Source organism: Pelophylax lessonae (genome assembly GCF_965119305.1).
Source record: "Pelophylax lessonae genome assembly, chromosome: 13".
Classification (NCBI taxonomy): domain Eukaryota; kingdom Metazoa; phylum Chordata; class Amphibia; order Anura; family Ranidae; genus Pelophylax; species Pelophylax lessonae.
In genome coordinates, this window is record NC_138780.1 from 49,940,111 (window position 1) to 49,961,853 (window position 21,743).

Below are 21,743 nucleotides of genomic sequence, written 5' to 3' on the forward strand. Positions count from 1 at the left end.
TTCTGTGTGCAGCAGACCCTCTAATACTTACTTGAGCCCGTCTTTATCCAGCGATGTTGCAGGAGTGTCTAAGCTGCCTGGGACTCCCCCCCACCCTATTGGTTGAATGATTTTGATTAACAGCAGCAGGAGTCAATTGCACCACGCTTCCGTCTCAACCAATCAGGAGAGAGGGGGCAGGGCTGGGTCACGGCTCCATGTCTGAATAGACACACGGAGCTGTGACTTGGCTCGGGTGCCCCCATAGCAAGCTGCTTGCTGTGGGGGCACTCAAAAAGAGGGAGGGGCCACGAGAGCCAAAAACGGTCCTGAGAAGAGGAGGATCTGGGGCCACTCTGTGCAAAACCAACTGCACAGAGCAGGGAAGTATAAAATGTTTGTTCTTAAAAAAAAAAAAAAAAAAAAAAAAAAATGAGAATTTACAATAACTTTAAGTTAATAAAGGAAGGGGCAGAATTGGGGGGAACCAATCAAATAGGAATAAACTTGGCAGTCTTCTGCTGCTCATTTACTTTAAGCAGGCCAAAATTGGAGAGAGGACACGTGTGTGCGTGTGTATGTGCATATATATATATATATATATATATATATATATATATAATGTGTGTGTGTGTGTGTGTATATACAGTACCTTGATAAAGTATTTGTACCCCTAGAAATTTTCCACATTTTGTCATGTTGCAGCCAAAAACATAAATGTGCACACTTATGCACCTACGTCTTTTTTATTTTTACTCCCCCCTCCGACCCGCCTAAAAGATTTCAGACTGTTTTTCAATTGGGTTGTACAGTTTATAGGTCACATTAGGGATGGAAAAAGCTCTGAAATTATTTCTTTGTCTTTTTTTTTTTTTTACATAACCGAAACCTGACATTTTAACAGGGTTGTGTAGACTTTTTATATCCGCTGTGTGTGTGTGTTTACAGTCAAACCTTGGTTTACAAGTGTTTTTAAATGTTGCCGTGGTTTCCGAGTGCTGTCTTGATATACAAGCAATATCCGAGCAGTAGTTTTCATGTAAAAAAAATGACACTCACAATGTTAAAATGTTTGTTAACCCACACTGCTATGTCGCTATAATCCTCTTTGTTTTCCAATGCTAGCTGCTCCTGTCACTGTGTTTTATAAAAAGAAAATGCTGGCTTATTCAGAGTGCTGATTGGCCGTCATGTGACCTGCTGCCTCTCTCCTCTGGCAGCCGCAGTGGGCGGGGCCGAGATTCCTCCACTCATGTCAGCCAGAAGGGGAGGAAAAGAGAGCCGGCTGGTCACGTAATGGCCGATTGGCGCTCTGAAATCAGGTAAAGAGCATTTTTTTTTTATAAAACACAGTGACAGGTTCAGCTAGCATTGGAAAACAAAGAGGATAATATAAGATAATAAAAGGTTTTTCTGCATTAGAAGGGGAGGGGTGGGCACCTGACACAGGAGCAGAAAGCAGGGAGGCGGGTGGAGGACAGAGGAAGCGAGAGAGGACAGTGCAGGGCTTTGGATGACGGAGACGCGTACAGTACTCTGACCACGGTGTCGGCTCAGCAGCCATGATATACTGTGGTCAGGATCAGGGCAGAAACTGGCAGGATCAGACTGGTTTTTCAGGTGGTACGGGGGGGGGGGGGCAAATTACACAGTACATTTTGTACTGTATTTTGTATTGCCGTAATCATTTTTATATGAATAAATGTTTGTGGAACAAATCATCTTCGTTTCCATTTTTTCTTATGGGGAAGTTCGTTTTGATATTTGCTCGAAAACCAAGGTATTACTGTATGTATGTATGTATGTATGTATGCGTACAGGCTGTATACACAAATTTATTAAGGCTAGTACTGGTACTGTTGCGTATAACTGTTTAGACAGTGTTTTTTGAATTGGGGTCAAACATCTTGGCTTGCTCCAAATAAAGAGGTGGGATCAGTGTGAACATGGACTTGCACGTAGATAGTTCAGATATGTATCTGCAGATACGAGAGTCTGCAGGTCTACCACAAAGCCTGAGGTAGCCACATTTTGCAAGGGATTCTGGGAGACCTAGAATATGATGAACTGAACAGTCTTTGACTTGGGCATGTTTGGATTGTTACATGGTTATCATTTGCATTTTACAGATTGTTTTTGCTTATTGCCTGAAGTTGCTTTTCAAGGCAGAAAGGAATATTTGGTCATGCCTCTGGGACATGCCTGATCATCATAATTACAGCTTGTAAAATGGAACATTTATTTTTCATGTATCGCAGGCGCAAAGGGAAGATACGACACAGCTGCTTTGTATTGCATAACCCTCTCAAGTGTATTACATTCACTGAAAACTTGAAGTGGGAGCTACACCGAGGCACGCCAGCATCCTGGTAGGTAAGGTTTGTTTGTCTGGTATGTTTTTTCATTTTATTGGCTTGTGGGGCGATGAAATCTACTTCAAGTCTCAGTATTTGTTTCCATGAATATCAGAAAATACTTTGGTGTATATGATTTTATGAAGGCAATATGGCCACATTGCGGACTGACCCAAAAATACTTGCATGCGAGTACCCCAGCGGGAGTCCCATCAATTCGTTGTGGGAGGTGCCCCGTTTGAAAGCAATAGGGGGCTGCCGACTCCCGTAGTAAATGTTGGCCGCTCACATGTAATCGCAATGCCTGCGAATGATCAGCCCCCGAATGCAGGCAGTCTGCCTCCCTTTGCCGGGACATTGTATTCTGACAGCACTCTCAGAATACATTGATTAGTGGCTGCAGCCACAGCCAACTTTGTTATAACTTTCGACTTTTGTCAAACAGGTATGGCCACACGGCTGGTAGAAATTTGAATTTTAACCTGTCTACAGCCAGCTTTATGTTCTTACCACAAGTGAACTTGTCCCTTTTAAATCTAAGCTATACTCTCTACTAGCCCTAAACCATTTCTTACCAACCAGCCGGCTCTCCTTTTAATCTGCCAAAAGTACCCATAGCATACTTGCCAGAAAAGTAACCATCACATAATTGCCAGGAAGCAGTTTAGATTTTTTGGCTACCAGTGTCGAGGCAGAATCTATTTTGGGGAAACTTTTCTCTTAGAAATAGAATGGATGCCAGATGATGTTGGGTTAGGTTTATAGGGGTAGTTTTAGGAGACTTACTGGAGAAAGAATAGGAATTCAATTTAATGTATTTTTGTGTATGTGTCTTTTCAAATGAATAATAAAGGAACTGTTACTACTATTTGGAAATGTCAGAGTTGTGTCCGTTAGATTGGCTTGGCGTTAGTGCAAAAAGTGGGAAGTGAAAGCTGCTGCTTGTTGCATGCCTGCACTTAACCAGCACTTACTCACCAGCAGCATTTTGTTTTCCCAATATTACTGTTAAAATTGTTTCTTTATTTTCTTAAAATTGTATTTTTTATTATGAAATAATGATGTTCTCTGCAGTTCAGTTTTGGACACCAGTTTACAAAAAGGATATTGGGGAACTGGAGAAAGTGCAGAGAAGAGCAACCAAACTGATAAGAGGCATGGAGAAGCTCAGCTATGAGGCTAGATTAGAGGAACTGAATTTATTCTCTCTTGAGAAGAGGAGATTAATGGGGGATATTATCAACATGTACAAGGGGTGCACTCTTTTCGTCTGGAGGAAAAGAGATTTAATCTCCAAATACGGAAAGGTTTCTTCACAATAAGAGCTTTGAAAATGTGGAATAGATTCCCTCAAGAGCTAGGTCTGTCCCGTTCAGTACTTTAAAAAAGACCTGGATTATTTCCCAAATGTACTTAATATAATTGGATACTAACCTATATCACGTTGATCCAGAAAATATCCGATTGCCTTTTAGGGGATCAGGAAGGAAATTTTTTCCCTGCTGGAGCAAATTGCATCATGCTTTGCTGGGTTTTTTTCCATCCTCTGGATCAACTGTGGCTGTAGGATTGTGTATATAGAATAGTATGATTATTTTGTATGATTTATTTTCCCTTTTTATTGGTTGAACTGGATGGAGTTGTCTTTTTTTTCAATCAGACTAACAATGTAAATACACTGCTCAAAATATGAAAGGAACCCTTTTTAAACAGAGTATAGCATCAAGTGAATTAAACTCCAGGGATATTGATCTGGTCAGTTAAGTAGCAGAGGGGGTTGTTAATTTCAATAACATCAACGCAGCTGAAACTGATTAACATGTACTGTAGATGGGCAACAATGACAGAAAGGGTTTTACAGGTGGAGGCCACTGAGGATTTTTTTCATCTACTCATCTTTTCTGACGGTTTTTCACTAGTTTTGCATTTGGCTAGGGTCAGTATCACTACTGGCAGCATGAGGCGATACCTGGACCCTATAGAGGTTGCACAAACAGTCCAACTTCTCCAGAATGGCACAACAATATGTGCCATTGCCAGAAGGTTTGCTGTGTCTACCAGCACAGTCTTAAGCATAGAGGAGATTCCAAGAGACAAGCAGTTACTCTAGGGGAGTTGAACAGGGCCATAGAAGATCCTTAACCCATCAGCAGGACTAGTTTCTGGTGGCCACTGGTGTGAATGTCTCTGATTAAACAATCAGAAATAGACTTCATGAGGGTGGACTGAGGGCCCGACATCTCCTAGTGGGCCCTGCGCTCACTACCCGGCACCATGTAGCTCAATTGGCATTTGCCATTGAACACCAGAATTTGCAGGTCTGCCACTGGCACTCTTTGCTTTTCACAGATGAGACCAGGTTCACACTGAGTACGTGGCAGAATTTACAGGGTCTGGAGAAGCCGTGGAAAATGTTATGCTGCCTGTAACATCGTTCAGCATTAACAATTTGGTGGTGGGTCAGTGATGGTCTGGGGAGGCATATCCATGGAGGGACGCACAGACCTCTACAAGCTAGAAAATGGCACCTTGACTGCCATTATATATCGGGATGAAATCCTTGGACCTATTGTCAGACCCTACGCAGTGCAGAGGGTCCTGGGTTCCTCCTGGTGCACGACCATGCCCGGCCTCATGTGGCGAGAGTATGCAGCCAGTTCCTGGAGGATGAAGGAAGTGATACCATTGAATAGCCCCCATGCTCGCCTGACCTAAATCCAATAAAACACCTCTGGGATATTATGTGTCTGTCCATCAGACGCCGCCAGGTTGCACCTCAGTCTGTTTAGGCGGTCAGTGATGCCGTGGTCCAGATCTGGGAGGAAATACCCCAGGACACCCATCTGTCATTTCATTAGTAGCATGCCCCGACGTTGTCAGGCATGCATACAAGCACATGAGGCCATACAAAACTACTGAATACCATTTTGAGTTCCTGAAATTTCAGCAAAATGGACTAGCCTGCTGCATTTGTTTTCCACTTTTCGGGGTGTGTTTGAATTCAGACCTCTGTAGGTTGATAATTTTTATTTTCATCAAACTATATGGCATCCCTATGATCCTAACTGATTACCCAGTCCATATTAGTAAAGATATCCAGCATAATATTTCTCTATCGTTCATTGACAGACGCAGCTCCATATCTTCATTACCATTGGGTTATGCACCTCCAATCAGGAATAGGCACTAGGCAGGAAAAAAACTTTACCACGCCCATGGGGCTGTCCCTGCAGGCATAACCCCACACACTCTGCTTCAGATTGCAGTTAGTTTCTGCCTAGTTTAGGAATAGGGCCTAGCTCCCTGCTGGGACTTCGATCTTAGCTGTAAATAGGGAATTTTTATTTTGTGATTTTTTTCACTAGTTAGTTCCTGGAGAACTACAAGCAACAGCCAGCTGTGGTTTTGGACTGGATAATCTAGATCCTTAAGGTCTCTCAGCATGGCCAGCAAGGGTGAGCAGGTTATAGTCCAGAACTAGGCCTCGCCACGACAGTTGGGGACGAGCCTGCGAGTGAACCATCGCTGGGATGCGATCGACCTGGAACGCCCTGAGTCGCGGCGTACCCCCTGGCTGACAGCTGCCCCATCCCGGGTGGGAGGTGATCTGTTTCGGAGTGGCGCCCACCTGGTATCTTGGTATTGTCAGTAATTGTCCTCCCAAAACCTCTAGTGGTCTCGGGGCGGACGTGGGCCCTATCCCTGCAATGGTCGGACCTTCGGGCTCCCTCGGTTCCCCTGGCCTCTCGGGAGGACTAGGCCCAAATCCCTTAGTTTTTCTTTTCCGCTACCCTGTGCAGGTTCCTTTCACACATATGGTCCGTTCAGTTCATCAGTTCAGTCACATCAAAATGTATCAGTTTTTCATCCATTTTTCGTCAGTTGTCATCCGTTTTTCGTCAGTTGTCATCCGTTTTTCGTCAGTTGTTATCCGTTTTTCATCCGTTTTTCGTCAGTTGTCATCCGTTTTTCGTCAGTTGTTATCAGTTTTTCATCCGTTTTTCATCCGTTGTCATCCGTTTTTCATCCGTTGTCATCCGTTTTTCGTCCGATCCGTTTTTTTGACGGATGAAAAATAGGGCATTCATACGTTCAAAAAAAATGGACATTGACGGAAGCGGATGTTAACTGATGATCATCCGTTGTCGTCCGTTTTTACATAGAGATACATTGATATCCGTTTTTCATCCGTCAACGGATGGATGAAAAACGGACAAACGGACAGCATGTGTGAAAGAGGCATTAGGCCCCTTTCACACAGGCAGACCGTTCAGATCCGCCTGTCCGTTTTTTTTGGCAGATCTGAACGGTCTCCCTATGCATCTCTATGGGGCATCGGATGTCAGCGGAGACATGTCGGCTGACACCCGATCCGATCCGTCAAATCTGGACGGATGGAAACCCTATTTCCATCCGTCCAGCGGATCGGATGGGAACGGACCGACAGTCCGTTCCCATCCGATTTCCCCCATAGAAATGTATGGGGAACTGACAGCTGTGTCTCCGCACACAGCGCGGAGACACGGCTGTCATCCTGCTGCTCAGCGGGGGATCGGCGGCTCGATCCCCCGCTGAGAAAAACGGAATCCGTCCGACGGACGGATAGTGTGAAAGGAGCCTTATACTACTGAAATGAAATTACACACAGGTGGACTCTATTTACTAATTTAGGTGATTTCTGAAGGCAATTGGTTCCACTAGATTTAGCTAGGGGTATCGGAGTAAAGGGGGCTGAATACAAATGCACGCCACCCTTTTCAGATATTTATTTGTAAAAATTAAAAACAATTTATCATTTTCCTTCCACTTCATATTTATGTGCTATTTGTGTTGGTCTATCACATAAAATTCCAATAAAATACATGTACGTTTTTGGTTGTAACATGATGACAAAATGTGAAAAATGTTAGACGTATGAATACTTTTTCAAGGCACTGTATATATAGTATAATATTATTTTTTTTGATCCTATAAAAAATAACAGCACAGAGCACGAAAATGTTATAATTTTTTTTTTTTTTTTTTGGTCTGCCACCACTTTTGTCAAGTGTGAAATGTTACTATAAACATTAATAGCAGCTGCCATTTGAGTTTTTATTTTTTTTATTTTCTCTTTCTCTTTAAGCCTTTCTGCTCCCAGGTTGAAATCTATGCTGTAAACTGCTAAACAGAGGCCCCTTTCTGGCTGAACAAAAGTTGACTTCAACCACGATCATCCGTCACGTCTCCCAGAGGGTAGGACAATCCCGCTAAGGAAACGGGCTGTGTCGCTTAGGTGAGCAAACAAGGGTACCTGCAGTGACGTGTACCTCTGATAAGATAGGGGGAAAGAGCAAACCTGCAAACTAAGACACTACGAGGGCTGCAAATGTGAAGGTGTAAGTGCCGGGTCACACTTGTGCGATGCGGGAAGGCTGCGAATTCGCAGCCTGTTCCCGCATCGCATCCGCACAAGAGGCAGTTCACACTGCCATATGCGATACGCTGGGGGTGTCAATGAAATGTTAACGACACCCCAGTTTGATCGCATATCGCAGTGCGATCTGACAGTTCGCACAGGATCGGATCGCACAAGTGTGAACCACTGTGCGATCCGATCCTGATGCGGCTGAAAAAATGCCTCATGTGCGCGTTTTGTGCGGGTGCAGTGCGAATTTAGCCATACAAAGTGTATGGCTGAATTCGCACTGCACATCCGATCGCATGTAATGAAGGAGCAGTGTGCTCCGATATTACATGCGATCGCAGCACACGCTGAAGTGTGAACCGGCACTTAGTCCATTCGTTTTGGTGAAATTGGATATTGAAATTGCACTGGTTACTATCAAGAACCTTCTTTCTTAATCTTACAGTACAGGACCCAGGCTTCCATTAATAAAGACCATGGGTTCCATGCTGCCAACTTCAGTTGAGGACACTGGCAAACAAAGTTGTTAGGACAGGCCATATAACCCCTCCCAATCCCAGCAAGTCTGTTGGTGTGTTTTTTTTTTTTTTTTAAAGTGGCCTCTATCTACTTTAACCACTTCAGCCCCGGAAGATTTTACCCCCTTCCTGACCAGGGCCTATTTTACGATTCGGCACTGCGTTACTTTAATGGACAATTGAGCGGTCGTGTGACGCTGTACCCAAACTAAATTTACGTTCTTTTTTTTTCCCACAAATGGAGCTTTCTTTTGGGGGTATTTGATCACCTGTGCGATTTTTATTTTTTGCGCTATAATCAAAAAAGACAGACCATTTTGAAAAAAAAAAAAAAAACATATTTTTCACATTCTGCTATGACATTCCCCCAAAAATTTAAAAATCAAAATTTGTAAACATTTTAGGCCAATTTGTTTTCTGCTACATATTTTTGGTTAAAAAAAAAAATTGCAATAAGCATATTTTGATAGGTTTGCGCAAAAGGTATCGGGTCTACTAACTACGGGAAAGATTTGTCATTTTTATTTTTTTTTCTCCGATTTTTTTTTTTGCGGGACTGTGACATTGCGGCAGACAGATTGGACCCCTAACTGACATTTGTGACACTTTTGGGGTTACCAGTGACAATACTACAGTAATCAGTGCTAAAAATATGCACTGTTACTGTAATACCATTGGCAGGGAAGGGGTTTAAAACTGTTGGTGATCAAGGGGTTAAATGTAAGCCTAGGGGAGTGATTCTAACTGTGGGGGGTGGGGTTTGTGAGATGACCATAGAGACATGCGATCCTATATAGCAGGATCACATGGTCTCGGTGATCATCCCAGGGAGAAGGACGGATGGCTGTGTTTACGGTCTCGGTGATCATCCCAGGGAGAAGGACGGATGGCTGTGTTTACAACAGGCGACCGTCCTCTCTGTCGGGATCGATCGCCAGTGTCAGGCGGCAATCGGAGCCGTCTGACACATGCGCTGGCTTCCCTGCTGACGAGCGGGGTAGGGAGCGCGCCACCGCGGCACACGCTCGCCCCCTAGCTGCCTGCGCCTGATTGACGTAGAGCTAAGTCGGTTCGCCCAGGAGCGGCTGCCTGCCACAGTAAATCTGCGGCGGGCGGTCGTCTAATGGTTAAGCAGCTTTTACATCCTACCTAGATTTTTTGCTGGACAATTAGCCGGTCTCCAAACTGTCTCTATAAGGAGATGTCCTTTCTCCACCTAGCTTAATCCACAGCCACTGTGGTTCATTCCTGCTACTTCTGAATTGGTAACCCAAAAAGCTTACAAAAAATGGTCATTTCTCTTACGTCCTCCGACAGTCGCCGCCTCCTCTAAGTTATCACTATTGGGTATTGACTTCCGCTCCGCAGGAGTAGCTAGGCATAAGACTTAGTCAAAAGAACAAAGACATTTGCATATACACACCCATGGGGGCTGTCCCACTGGTCAATACCCCCCTGCAGTGACCACTCCCAACTCAGTTTCTTTCTGCCTAGCGTCAGGAGTAGTTAGGCTTCCCTGTGCTGGGGCTACAGTCTCAGCCTTTCTAATCCTTTTTTTATTTTGATTTTCTTTGAAAAAGTCATTTTTTTCTTTGATTTACTAGCTGTTTATTTTGTCAGCTTTAGTTTTTAGTCGATTCTTCGGATGAAGATGGATTCGTGCGGAGCTGGGAATCGGACTGACCACCCTGGTTCTCCAGGGCAGAGGGTCAGAGGGACCCCCAGCCCGCCATCAAGCGTTCAGCCGTGGTTCGTCCTGGCATTATGAAAGACCCATCCCTGCTCGCGGCAGGGATGCAGCCGTGAGGTGGCTACCTCACTGGACACATCTGCGATACTGCAGTGTAATGTCCTTGGCTAACGGCATTCCCTGTCAGATGAGGACAGCGGCTTTCCGTTCTGAGAGGCTCCCCACGCCATCTGGTACAGGTAAGTACTTCTGTGTGGGGCCTCTGTCTGGGGTGGGAGTCCTGTCTTGCTGTGTGTCCCCCATGTCTGTGCCAGTGTGGGCCTCCCTGTTGTGATCCCTGCGGGGGTCTTTTGTACATACGCTACGCTATGGTGCTGTGTGTTTGTGGGAGCCCTTTTCCCTGTGTCACTTAGGTGCTTTCACTGGGGGTGCAGACGATGTGTGTGGCGGCCGCAGCGGGGGAAAAACCGCGCGGTCCGCCATCTTTACTTTGGGCAAGCATGTTGGCTTCCCTGTGGGCTGATTTACATTACATGCTGTTTTGGCGCCATCCGGCGCCATCTTGCGTGTGGCAGAACGATTGTTCCGCACATGTTCGGCGGCCATTTTCCCAAATTCTCCCATTCAGTTCTATGGGCAGCCATTTTCCCTGAGTCCTTTGCAGCTTATAGTTCAGCCTCTCATGACCTCACTTCCTTTTCCTCTGAGGCAGCGATCTAGGTGGTAACACTCTGTGGTGCTCTGCAGACTGTCTCTTCCATAACCTTCTGTTTTGTCATTTCTGGCTCAGTTTTCTTCTCCTATTGGGGGTCTTTTGTCACTGTTCATATAGCGGTGGGCTGCGCACTCCGCAGCGGTGTTAAAGGGACAGTACCCTTTTTTATTGCACTATATTTTTCACCTTGGGCAATGGATTCTCAAGTCAAAAAATTCCCTCCAGCCCTGGTGGTGGACCCCAGTCCTTCTGTGGCCCCTGTTATGCCTGATTTGGCCGCTGTAGTGGCGTCCTTAGTGTCCAAAATGGAGGTGCTGATGGCTGAACATGCTGCTAGAAAGAGGCCCAGATTATCTCTCTCCTCTGATTCAGATGGTGATATGGCTGCTGCGGCGGGCGTGCCCTTTTCAGGGTCTCGCTCATCCTTAGCTGGGGTCTGAGGGGGAGGCGGAGGTGGAGTGGGTTGATGTTTCTCCCCCGGGGTCGCCTGAAGAACGCGCGACCATGGATGAGTTGATTGTTTCTGTAAAATAAACACTACATTTGGAGGATGAGCCCAATCCTCCAGGCATTGTGTCCTCATTTGGGACTCACAGGACCCGCAAGTCGGCGCAGGTTTTTCCCTGCCCCGCTGAGTTTCATTACACTGTTAATGAACTGTGGCGCACTTTAAAACGTCCATTCCTGGTACCTAGTCGGTTCAAATTGCTTTATCCCTTTGCACCGGCTACGGAATCGCGATGGTGTGTGCCTCCACAGGTGGATCACACTGTGGCCGTGTTAAACAAGGCTACCTTGATTCCTACTGAGGAGACCCCGGTTTTTCGGGATCCAACGGACAGATGGTTGGAGTCTCTAGCCCGCCATTCCTACACAGTGGCGGGTTCCTTGCTCAAACCTTTTTTCGCGTCCGTTCTGCTGGCTCAAACGGTGGCTGATTGGACTAAGGTGATTAGGAGCAACCTCGTGTCTGATTCTGTTCCACCTGCCCGGCTGGCTATGGTGGATCAAATTCACCAAGGAGTCATGTATTTATGCGATGCGGCCTTAAATGAGGCCCCTTTGGTAGCACGCCTATCTAGTGTTGCGGTGCTTAACCGTCGACTGATCTGGCTGAAGAGCTGGTCGGCTGACCAGACATCGCGGAAAACAGTTGCTGATTTTCCCTATGCTGGTTCTCGCCTTTTTGGTGAGGCATTGGATACCTTGGTAAAAGGCGTCACGGGGGGCAAGAGTGCCATGCTGCCCCAGAACCTGAAGAACAAGTCCTTTCGCGGCAAGCAGGGTTCTGCCTCTCGACCCAATCAGGGGTCCTTTCGTGCCTTTCGGAACCAAACCAAGGGCAAGCCCTTCAAGGGCCAAGGTAGCCAGAAGAAGCCTTGGCGGGCAAGCAGAAGTCCGGCGGGTCAATCCGCCTCTGCCTGAAGGGGCGCCCTCACCCGTTTCAGGGGTTTCCAACCTTGGCTGCTCCGAATTTCGGACAGGTGGGTTCAGGAAATCATTCGATCAGGGTACAAGATCGAATTCCTTTCCAGGCCGGCAGACAGATTTTTTTCCTCAAATCTTCGTTTGTCTCCAGGGCGTCTGCAGGACTTGCATTAAGCGGTGCAGGACCTTCTTGCTCAGGGGGTAATTGTCCCGGTGCCTCATCAGGACAGGTTTCGGGGATTTTATTCAAATCTGTTCACTGTGCCCAGAAAGGAGGGCAAGGTACGCCCTATTCTGGACCTGAAAGCTCTGAACCGCTTCGTACGCGTTCGGAAGTTCCGTATGGAATCTCTCCGTTCGGTGGTGGCCAACCTGAGCCCAGGGGAATTCCTGGCCTCTATATACCTGAAGGATGCGTATCTGCACATCCCCATTTTCGAGTGTCACCAGAGGTACCTTCGGTTCGCTATCGCAGAGGACCACTATCAGTTTGTGGCGTTACCTTTCGGTCTCGCTTCGGCTCCACGGGTCTTTACCAAAGTGATGGCGCCTGTTCTGGGTCTGCTAAGGGCACGGGGCATTGCGGTCTTGGGGTATCCTACTAAGATCGAGTGTCAGCCAGGACCTACTGTGCGATCTGTCCACCACGGTACAGACACTCCAGGAGTTCGGATGGACCATCAACGTACAGAAGTCGACATTGTCTCCATCGGTTCATCTTCCCTATCTGGGAATGATCCTGGATTCTGCTCAGGCAAAGGTGTTCTTGCCGAAGGACAAGCTCCGGACCTTGCAGGGCGAGATCAGGTCCCTCACGGACAATCCGTCCTCGTCACTCAGGACCTGTATGCGGGGCCTGGGGTTGATGGTTTCGGCCTTCGAGGCGATACCCTTTGCTCAGTTTCACACGCGGTCTCTTCAAGCGGAGATCCTGGCCAGGTGGGACAGACTACCTCAGTCCCTGGATCTGAGTGTCTCATTGAGTTGCCAGACCAGAATGGATCTTCTGTGGTGGCTCCAGTCCCCGGCGGTGTCGGAAGGCAAGTCCTTCCGTCCGCTATTGTGGACAGTGATTACCACGGATGCCAGCCTGTCGGGCTGGGGTGGAGTCCTGGGCAACCTGTCTGCCCAGGACACTTGGTCGGAGGAGGAATCCTCCCTTCCGATCAATGTGCTGGAATTGAGAGCGATCAAACTCTGTCTCTTCCAGTGGTCGGAACGTCTTCAGGACCGTCCTGTTCGGGTACAGACGGACAATGCTACCGTGGTGGCTTACATCAACCACCAAGGGGGCATCAGGAGTGCCCGGGTGGCCCGGGAGGTGACCGACTTTCTGTCTTGGGCCGAGACTCATGTCCCGGCAATTTCAGCAGTTCACATTCCGGGTGTGGAGAATTGGCAGGCCGACTATCTGAGCCGCCAGACCCTGGACCAGGGGGAATGGTCCCTACACCCGGAGGTCTTTCGAATGCTGTGTGCGAAGTGGGGATCCCCGGACGTGGATCTGTTCGCGTCTCGTCTAAATCAAAAGGTGGAAAGGTTCGTGGCAAGAACGCGCGATCCGCTGGCAGACACCTCGGATGCGTTGGTGGCCCCTTGGCATCAGTATCGTCTGATGTATGCCTTTCCTCCGATTCAGTTAAAATCCAGGTTCCTCCGCAGGTTAGCCTCGGAACCGCACCTGGTGATTCTGGTGGAGCCGGACTGGCCACGCCGGTAGTGGTACGCCGACGTTGTTCACCTGGCAGTGGCGCCTCCGTGGCGGCTGCCAATGCAGGAAGATCTGCTGTCTCAAGGACTGATCTTTACAGTCGCTGGCTTTAACGGCCTGGCTGTTGAGACCCAGGTCCTGAGTGACGGGGGTCTCTCCCCTGAGGTCATTCTTACTCTGATCAAGGCTAGGAAAACCTCATCTGGTAAAATCTATTACCGTACCTGGAAAGCTTATTTCGCCTAGTGTGAGTCCGGGGGGCTCTCCCCTCGCTCGTACTCGGTGTCGAGATTGTTGGCTTTCCTCCAGTCTGGAGTGGATCACACAATAAAGGGCCAGGTGTCTGCACTGGCTGTTCTTTTCCAACGCCCTGTGGCGTCTCATTCCTTAATTCGCACCTTCATTCAAGGTGTGCGACATTTGGCTCCTCCCAGGAAGGACCCTTTACCTCCATGGGACTTGAACTTGGTTCTGTCCGTGTTACAGAGTGCTCCCTTTGAAAACATCCGGGAGATATTGTTGCCTCTGCTGTCTAAGAAGGTTGCCTTTTTAGTGGCGATCACTTCGGCTTGCAGAGTATCAGAGCTGGCGGCATTGTCTTGCCACTCTCCTTACTTGGTAATTCACAAGGATAAGGTGGTCATGCGTCCACATTCCTCTTTTCTTCCTAAGGTGGTCTCTGAGTTCCACCTTAATGAGGACATTGTCCTGCCTTAGCTTTGTACGAAGCCTAAGCATCCTAGGGAGGTTGCCTTGCATTCCTTGGATGTTGTCAGGGCGATCAGGGTTTACCTGTCTTCTACGGAGTCCTTTCGGAAGACGGATTCCCTCTTTGTCCTTCCTGAGGGACCTCGGAAGGGCATGGCTGCATCTGCAGCGACTATTGCCAAATGGATCAGACAGACCATTGAACAGGCTTATTCCAAAAGAAGATGAGTGCTATATAGCACCCCCTTTTTTCCTGCGCTCGGAACCTGGTCCTCAGGCTGCCTCAATCCCGGAACTCGTGCTAATATTAGGCATCCATGATGGCTAGGCTTTGCTGCCCCTTACGACCAGGGCGGTCGACCAAACACTGAAAATACAAAGCAAAGAAAAGGGCGCACCAGCCTAGCGCATTATCCTCAGCGAGTTTATTTAAATAAAGATAAAAATCAGCTACTCACAAACAATCGTAAAATTCAGGCACATCAATTCCATATATCTGGCTCTTGCCAGAAGATCAACGTCCTTTACTGGAAGCAGAGGGCTGACGCGTTTCGAGGCCGTGCCTCTTCCTCAGAGCCTGGAGGCCATGGTCAAGTCCGTAGTTTAAGTATGATGTGGAAGGCCAGGCCTCCACATGGCCCTTAGGGATGTGGGAGGAGATACCGCCCAAGTGGGCGTGACTACACAGCTGATTGCCCAAAATTGTTGCAAAACACAATTATAATTACAATATCACTTCACTAGCCCTAAGCAACCATTGATTCCACTGGTGAACTGTCCAATCAATCAAAACTTCCCATCTCATCGTAGACTGTACTGCACATATATCATACAGGCCAAATGTTATATTTAGGCTGATGTAGTGGAACAGACCTGTGCATGTCTCGGTCCGAACCAATCAGAACATCACATCCTCCTCATGCAGTGACACAGGGACAAACCAGCGCATAGTGGAGAACAGACCATTACTTATGTATATCCAAAAGAGATGTGCATGCATACACTCTTTGTAGGTGGATAGTGTATGAAGTTACTATAGTCATACACTACAGACTGTTAGGGGTTACTGTGGTAAACTACTACTGTCAAGTGTGATCGGGGAAGGTAATCATACTAGGCACATTACCTGGTGGTCTAGTGGTGTCCACCACTGGCTTGGCTAACCGAATATTGGAAAGAGTTTACATCATAGTAGCGGAGCGGCGGTGGAACGCACGCCGCTCGTCCCGGAACTGGCTTGCGCACCACCGTATGACGTCACTTCCGCCCGTCCAGGCAGTGACGACTTCCGCCCGTCTCACTATCCGGGCGGTGGAACGCAACTTCCGGTTCCGGAAGGTAAGGGGAAGCCATCCAGTCAGACGGCGCCCCCGGCAAGCCGTTCCTACGGCAACCACAAGGAGAAGACGAGTAAATGCTCCGCCCATAATGTATGCAGACTGTACCATACGAGCCAAAATGGAGCAGATCGGTGGACCATATGCAGAAGAATTTATATTTAGATACACAGTACAGAGTCTACTCTGGTGGAAATTACTTGGAGAGCTCACCAGAGGTGGAAACAATGGTGGTCACACATACTTGTAATGATAGAAATATTCATACATAACATCAGATTAGGTAACCTGAACCAGTGAAATTAAAACCAATTAGTGACAACATTAAAAGTAAACTCTTTCCAATATTCGGTTAGCCAAGCCAGTGGTGGACACCACTAGACCACCAGGTAATGTGCCTAGTATGATTACCTTCCCCGATCACACTTGACAGTAGTAGTTTACCACAGTAACCCCTAACAGTCTGTAGTGTATGACTATAGTAACTTCATACACTATCCACCTACAAAGAGTGTATGCATGCACATCTCTTTTGGATATACATAAGTAATGGTCTGTTCTCCACTATGCGCTGGTTTGTCCCTGTGTCACTGCATGAGGAGGATGTGATGTTCTGATTGGTTCGGACCGAGACATGCACAGGTCTGTTCCACTACATCAGCCTAAATATAACATTTGGCCTGTATGATATATGTGCAGTACAGTCTACGATGAGATGGGAAGTTTTGATTGATTGGACAGTTCACCAGTGGAATCAATGGTTGCTTAGGGCTAGTGAAGTGATATTGTAATTATAATTGTGTTTTGCAACAATTTTGGGCAATCAGCTGTGTAGTCACGCCCACTTGGGCGGTATCTCCTCCCACATCCCTAAGGGCCATGTGGAGGCCTGGCCTTCCACATCATACTTAAACTACGGACTTGACCATGGCCTCCAGGCTCTGAGGAAGAGGCACGGCCTCGAAACGCGTCAGCCCTCTGCTTCCAGTAAAGGACGTTGATCTTCTGGCAAGAGCCAGATATATGGAATTGATGTGCCTGAATTTTACGATTGTTTGTGAGTAGCTGATTTTTATCTTTATTTAAATAAACTCGCTGAGGATAATGCGCTAGGCTGGTGCGCCCTTTTCTTTGCTTTGCATTGAACAGGCTTATGCTTTGAAGGAACGGGTTCCACCCTTCCCAGTTAAGGCGCACTCTACCAGATCTTTGAGTGCGTCCTGGGCCTATTGGCATCGTGCCTCGGTGGCCCAGGTGTGCAAGGCTGCGATTTGGTCGTCGGTGCACACCTTTTCCAAATTCTACAAGGTAGATGTTCTGGCATCAGCTGATGCCTCCTTTGGCCGCAAAGTTCTCAGTGCGGCAGTGCCATGAGGGACCCTTGTGTTTTTTTGTGGGTCCCTGGCTGTTGGTATTTGCTTTCTTGGGCTGTTGCTCCTGTTGAGCCTTGTTTTTTTCTGTTGCCCAGAAGGTTCTCTTACTGTGCTGGTAAGGATCCTTTCTCTGATGTGGGCACTGCGTTGCCTTTTCTACGGTTGCGTATCCCACCCCTCATGTCTAAACTGCTTTGGGACATCCCAATAGTGATGACAGAGGCGGCGGCTACTATCGGAGGACGTAAGAGAAAATTGAATTTTTGTAAAATCTTACCTGTAAAATTCTTTTCTCTGAGTCCTCCGACAGTCGCCGCCCCCGCCCCTCTTTTGGGGTTGTTCTCTTCTTACCTACTGCTATGCTACCAAACTGAGTTGGGAGTGGTCACTGCAGGGGGGTATTGACCAGTGGGACAGCCCCCATGGGTCTGTATATGCAAATGCCTTTGTTCTTTTGACTAAGTCTTAAGCCTAGCTACTCCTGCGGATCGGAAGTCAATACCCAATAGTGATGAATTAGAGTAGGCGGCGACTGTCGGAGGACTCAGAGAAAGGAATTTTACAGGTAAGATTTTACAAAAATCCTGTTTTCCCCCACCTATAACTGGTCTTAACAGCAAGGAACACTGGTAGGGCAAATTCATGTAAAAAAAACCAAGGAGTTTCCAGTCACAACTTGCCAACCAGCCAGCGACCAACTGAATTAACCTGTCTAACAGTATGCATTAAAAACGGGTTTAGTTGTACACATTTGCAAATACATGCGTAAGCTGCAGGCCCCAGCAAGGCACCTAGATATCTGCAGACCCTAACTCTACCTTTAACGAGTCTCCTCAGTGAGTGCACATCTATCCATCAGAATACATGTGCTCTCACTGTGGAGACTCTTTTAACCACTTACCTACAGTGCACTTTCACCCCCTTCCTGCCCAGACCGATTTTCAGCTTTCAGCGCTCTCACACTTTGACTGAGAATTACTCAGTCATGCAACACTGTACCCATTCAAAAATTGTGTCCTTTTTTTCACACAAATAGAGCTTTCTTTTGATGGTATTTAATCACTACTGGGTTTTTTATTTTTTGTGCTATAAATAAAAAAAGACTGAAAATATTGTGAAAAAACGCATTTTTCTTTGTTTCTGTCATAAAATTTTGCAAATTAGTAATTTTTCTTCACAAATTTTGGCCAAAATTTATACTGCTACTTATCTTTGGTAAAAAAAACCCAAGTAAGTGTATATTATTTGGTCTTTGTGAAAGTTATAGAGTCCACAAGCTATGGTGCGAATCATTGAAAATTGATCACACTTGATCACACCTGATGTACTGAAGGCCTATCTCATTTCTTGAGACACTAAAAAGTCAGGAAAGTACAAATACCCCCCAAATGACCCCTTTTTGGAAAGTAGACATTCCAAGGTATTTAATAAGGGGCATGGTGAGTTTTTTGAAGTTGTAATTTTTTCCCACAATGCTTTGCAAAATGAAGATTTTTTTTTTTTATTTTATTTTTTTTTACAAATTGCCGTATTAACAGGTTATTTCTCTCACACAGCACATGTATACTTGCAACTACACCCCAAAACACATTCTACTACTCCTTCTGAGTATGGCGATACCACATGTGTGAGACTTTTTCACAGCCTGGCCACATACAGAGGCCTAACATCCAACCAGCACCGTCCGGCATTCTAGGAGCACAAATTTCACATATAATTTCCTGACAACCTATCGTACTTTTGAAGGCCCTGGAGCACCAGGACAATGGAAACCCCTATAAAATGACCCCATTTTGGAAAGCAAACACCCCAACGTATAATTTTTGAGGCATAATGAGTCTTTTGAATATGTCATTTTTTTCCACAAGTTTTTGGAAAATGTGGAAAGAAAATGAAAACACATTTTTTTTTACACAAAGCTGTCCATTTATGCAATATTTCTAACACATAGCATGTACATAGCAAAAATTGCACCCCAAAATACATTCTGCTATTCCTCCTGAGTATGGCGATACCACATATGTAACACTTTTTCACAGCCTGGCCACATACATAGGCCTAACATCCAAGTAGCGCTTTACACAAAGTTGTCCATTTATCCACTTTAAGACTGGGCCTATTTTTGACACTTGGTGTTTACAAGCTAAAATCATTTTTTTGCTAGAAAACTACTTGGAACCCCCAAACATTATATATTTTTTTTTAGCAGAGACCCTAGAGAATAAAATGGAGATCGTTGCAATATTTTTTATCACACCATATTTGCGCAGCAGTCTTCCAAATGCGATTTTTTTGAAAAAAAATCACTTTTTTGATCTAAAAAATAAGAAAACAGTAAATTTAGCAAATTTTTTTTCCATAATGTGAACGATAATGTTACGCCGAGTAATTAGATACCCAACATGTCATGCTTCAAAATTGCGCATGCTCACAGAATGGCGCCAAACATTGGTACTTAAAAATCCCCATAGGCAACATTTTAAAAATTTCTGCAGGTTACTAGCTTAGAGTTACAGAAGAGGTCTAGGACTTAAATTATTGCTCTCGCTCTAACGATCGCGGCGATACCTCACATGTATGGTTTGAACACCGTTTACATATGTGGGCGGGACTTGCGTATGCGTTTGCTTCTGCGCGCGAGCTAACGGGGACAGGGCGCTTTAATTTTTTTTTTTTTTTTTTTTTCCTATTTATTTTATTTATTATTTTTTTATTTTTACACAGTTTAAAAAAAAAAAATGTTTTGATAATTTTTATTCCTATTACAAGGAATGTAAACATCCCTTGTAATAGAAATAGGCATGACAGGTCCTCTTTATTGTGAGATCTGGGGTCAAAAAGACCTCACACCTCACAACTACACTAAAAAAGAAAAAAAAAAAAAAAATTGTTGAAAGAGGAAAAAAAAAAAAGCAAAAAAAAAAAGCGGCCCTTTAAACCGGTTGCTAGGCAACGTCTTTTGACGTAGCTCCGGTCCTCCAAGACCATAGAGTTGAGTGAGGGCCATCTTGCCCTCACTCGACTTCCTGTCTCTGAGGATCCGGGACCGGATAGTTTTCCCCGCTGCCGGCGGGTCCGGTAAGCTGGGAAAACGTCTGGGACGCGGCAGGAGGGGGGGGGGCACCTCTTCCCCTGCACCGTAAGGGTAATTCTGCGGCGAATCCGCCACTGGGACCACCCTTATCTGAAAGCCGACCGCCCGCCGTTTCAAAAAATACCGGGGTTATGGGGGCTATCTTCTGCCATAACCCCAGTATTTAGCTTTTAATGGCCGACGCATATAGTCGTTAGGCGGTCAGTAAGTGATTGCATGTATATGGCAAACAGGTGACGATGACTGATGGGGTGACAGGTGACGATGACTGATGGGGTGACAGGTGACGATGACGGATGGGGTGACAGGTGATGATGACTGATGGGGTGACAGGTGATGATGATTGATGAGGTGACAGGTGACGATGATTGATGAGGTGACAGATGACAATCACTGACCGGGTGACATGTGACGATGATTGATGGGGTGACAAGTGACGATCACTGATGGGGTGTCAAGTGACGATGATTGATAGGGTGACAGATGACGGTGACTGATGGGGTGACAGGTGACGATGACTGATGGGGTGACAGGTTACGATGACTGATGGGGTGACAGATGACGATGACTGATGGGGTGACAGGTGACGGTGATTGATGGGGTGACAGGTGACGGGGCGATGGTCACTGATGGGTGACAGGTGACGGGCGATGGTGCACGGCGGTACTGATGGCAGTCTCTGGTGACCGGTGAACTTTAGGCTACATTCACATGTGAGCGTAGCGATCACGGGCAGAATCACTGCGATTCTGCCCGCGATCCAGAAATCATTGCAAATGGCGGGACGCCTGTGCGTTGCCCGCTGTGCGATGTTGCTGCGATTTCCGCCTGCCGAATCGCGGTAACATCACGCAAACAACGCATGACGCCCCAAAGAAACTCTTGTACTTTTTTGGGCGTCATGCGATGTTTGCGCGATGTTACTGCGATTCGGCAGGCGGAAATGGCGGCAACATTGCACAGCGTTTGGGGTGCTATTGCAAATCACGGGCAACGCACAGGCGTCCCGCAATTTGCAATGATTTCCGGATCGCGGGCAGAATCGCGGTGATTTTGCCCGCGATCGCTGCGCTCACATGTGAACGTTATGGGTGTCAATTTCTGGGCACTGATGAGGTGACTGTTGGGTGACAGGTGACATTGGGGGGGGCTGAGGACTGTGTGGGGGGACCTTTATTACTGTGATTTTAGTGTGATTTTACTTTGTACATGTGTACAGAGCAGTAACTCACTATTTCTAGCTCTTCTCCCCTCATACTGGAAACTGTAAGAGGAGAGAAGAGCTAGTAACAGTCAGTTACTGCTCTGTGTTTACATTTTGTGATCGGCTGTGAATGGATTCACAGCCGATCACATAGTAAACAGTCACTGTCAGTGACTGTTTACTACCGCCGGTGACAGCTGTGTTCCTACGGAACACAGTGCCACC

The 21,743-nt window shown here is 46.6% G+C and overlaps 1 protein-coding gene across 4 annotated transcripts in view; it reads left to right on the top strand.

The window, feature by feature from the left end:
* The window catches only part of FUT8 (fucosyltransferase 8), a 326,750-nt gene that overhangs the window by 134,922 nt on the left and 170,085 nt on the right, over nt 1-21,743 (top strand). For 2 of the 4 annotated variants that reach the window (XM_082242938.1, XM_082242940.1), the window contains exons 2-3: nt 2,238-2,348; nt 7,474-7,608. The gene's annotated coding sequence lies outside the window, so the exon portion shown is untranslated. Of the gene's footprint in view, nt 1-2,237; nt 2,353-7,473; nt 7,609-21,743 lie in introns of all 4 variants that reach the window. The other 2 variants (XM_082242939.1, XM_082242941.1) reach the window with 2 other exon arrangements.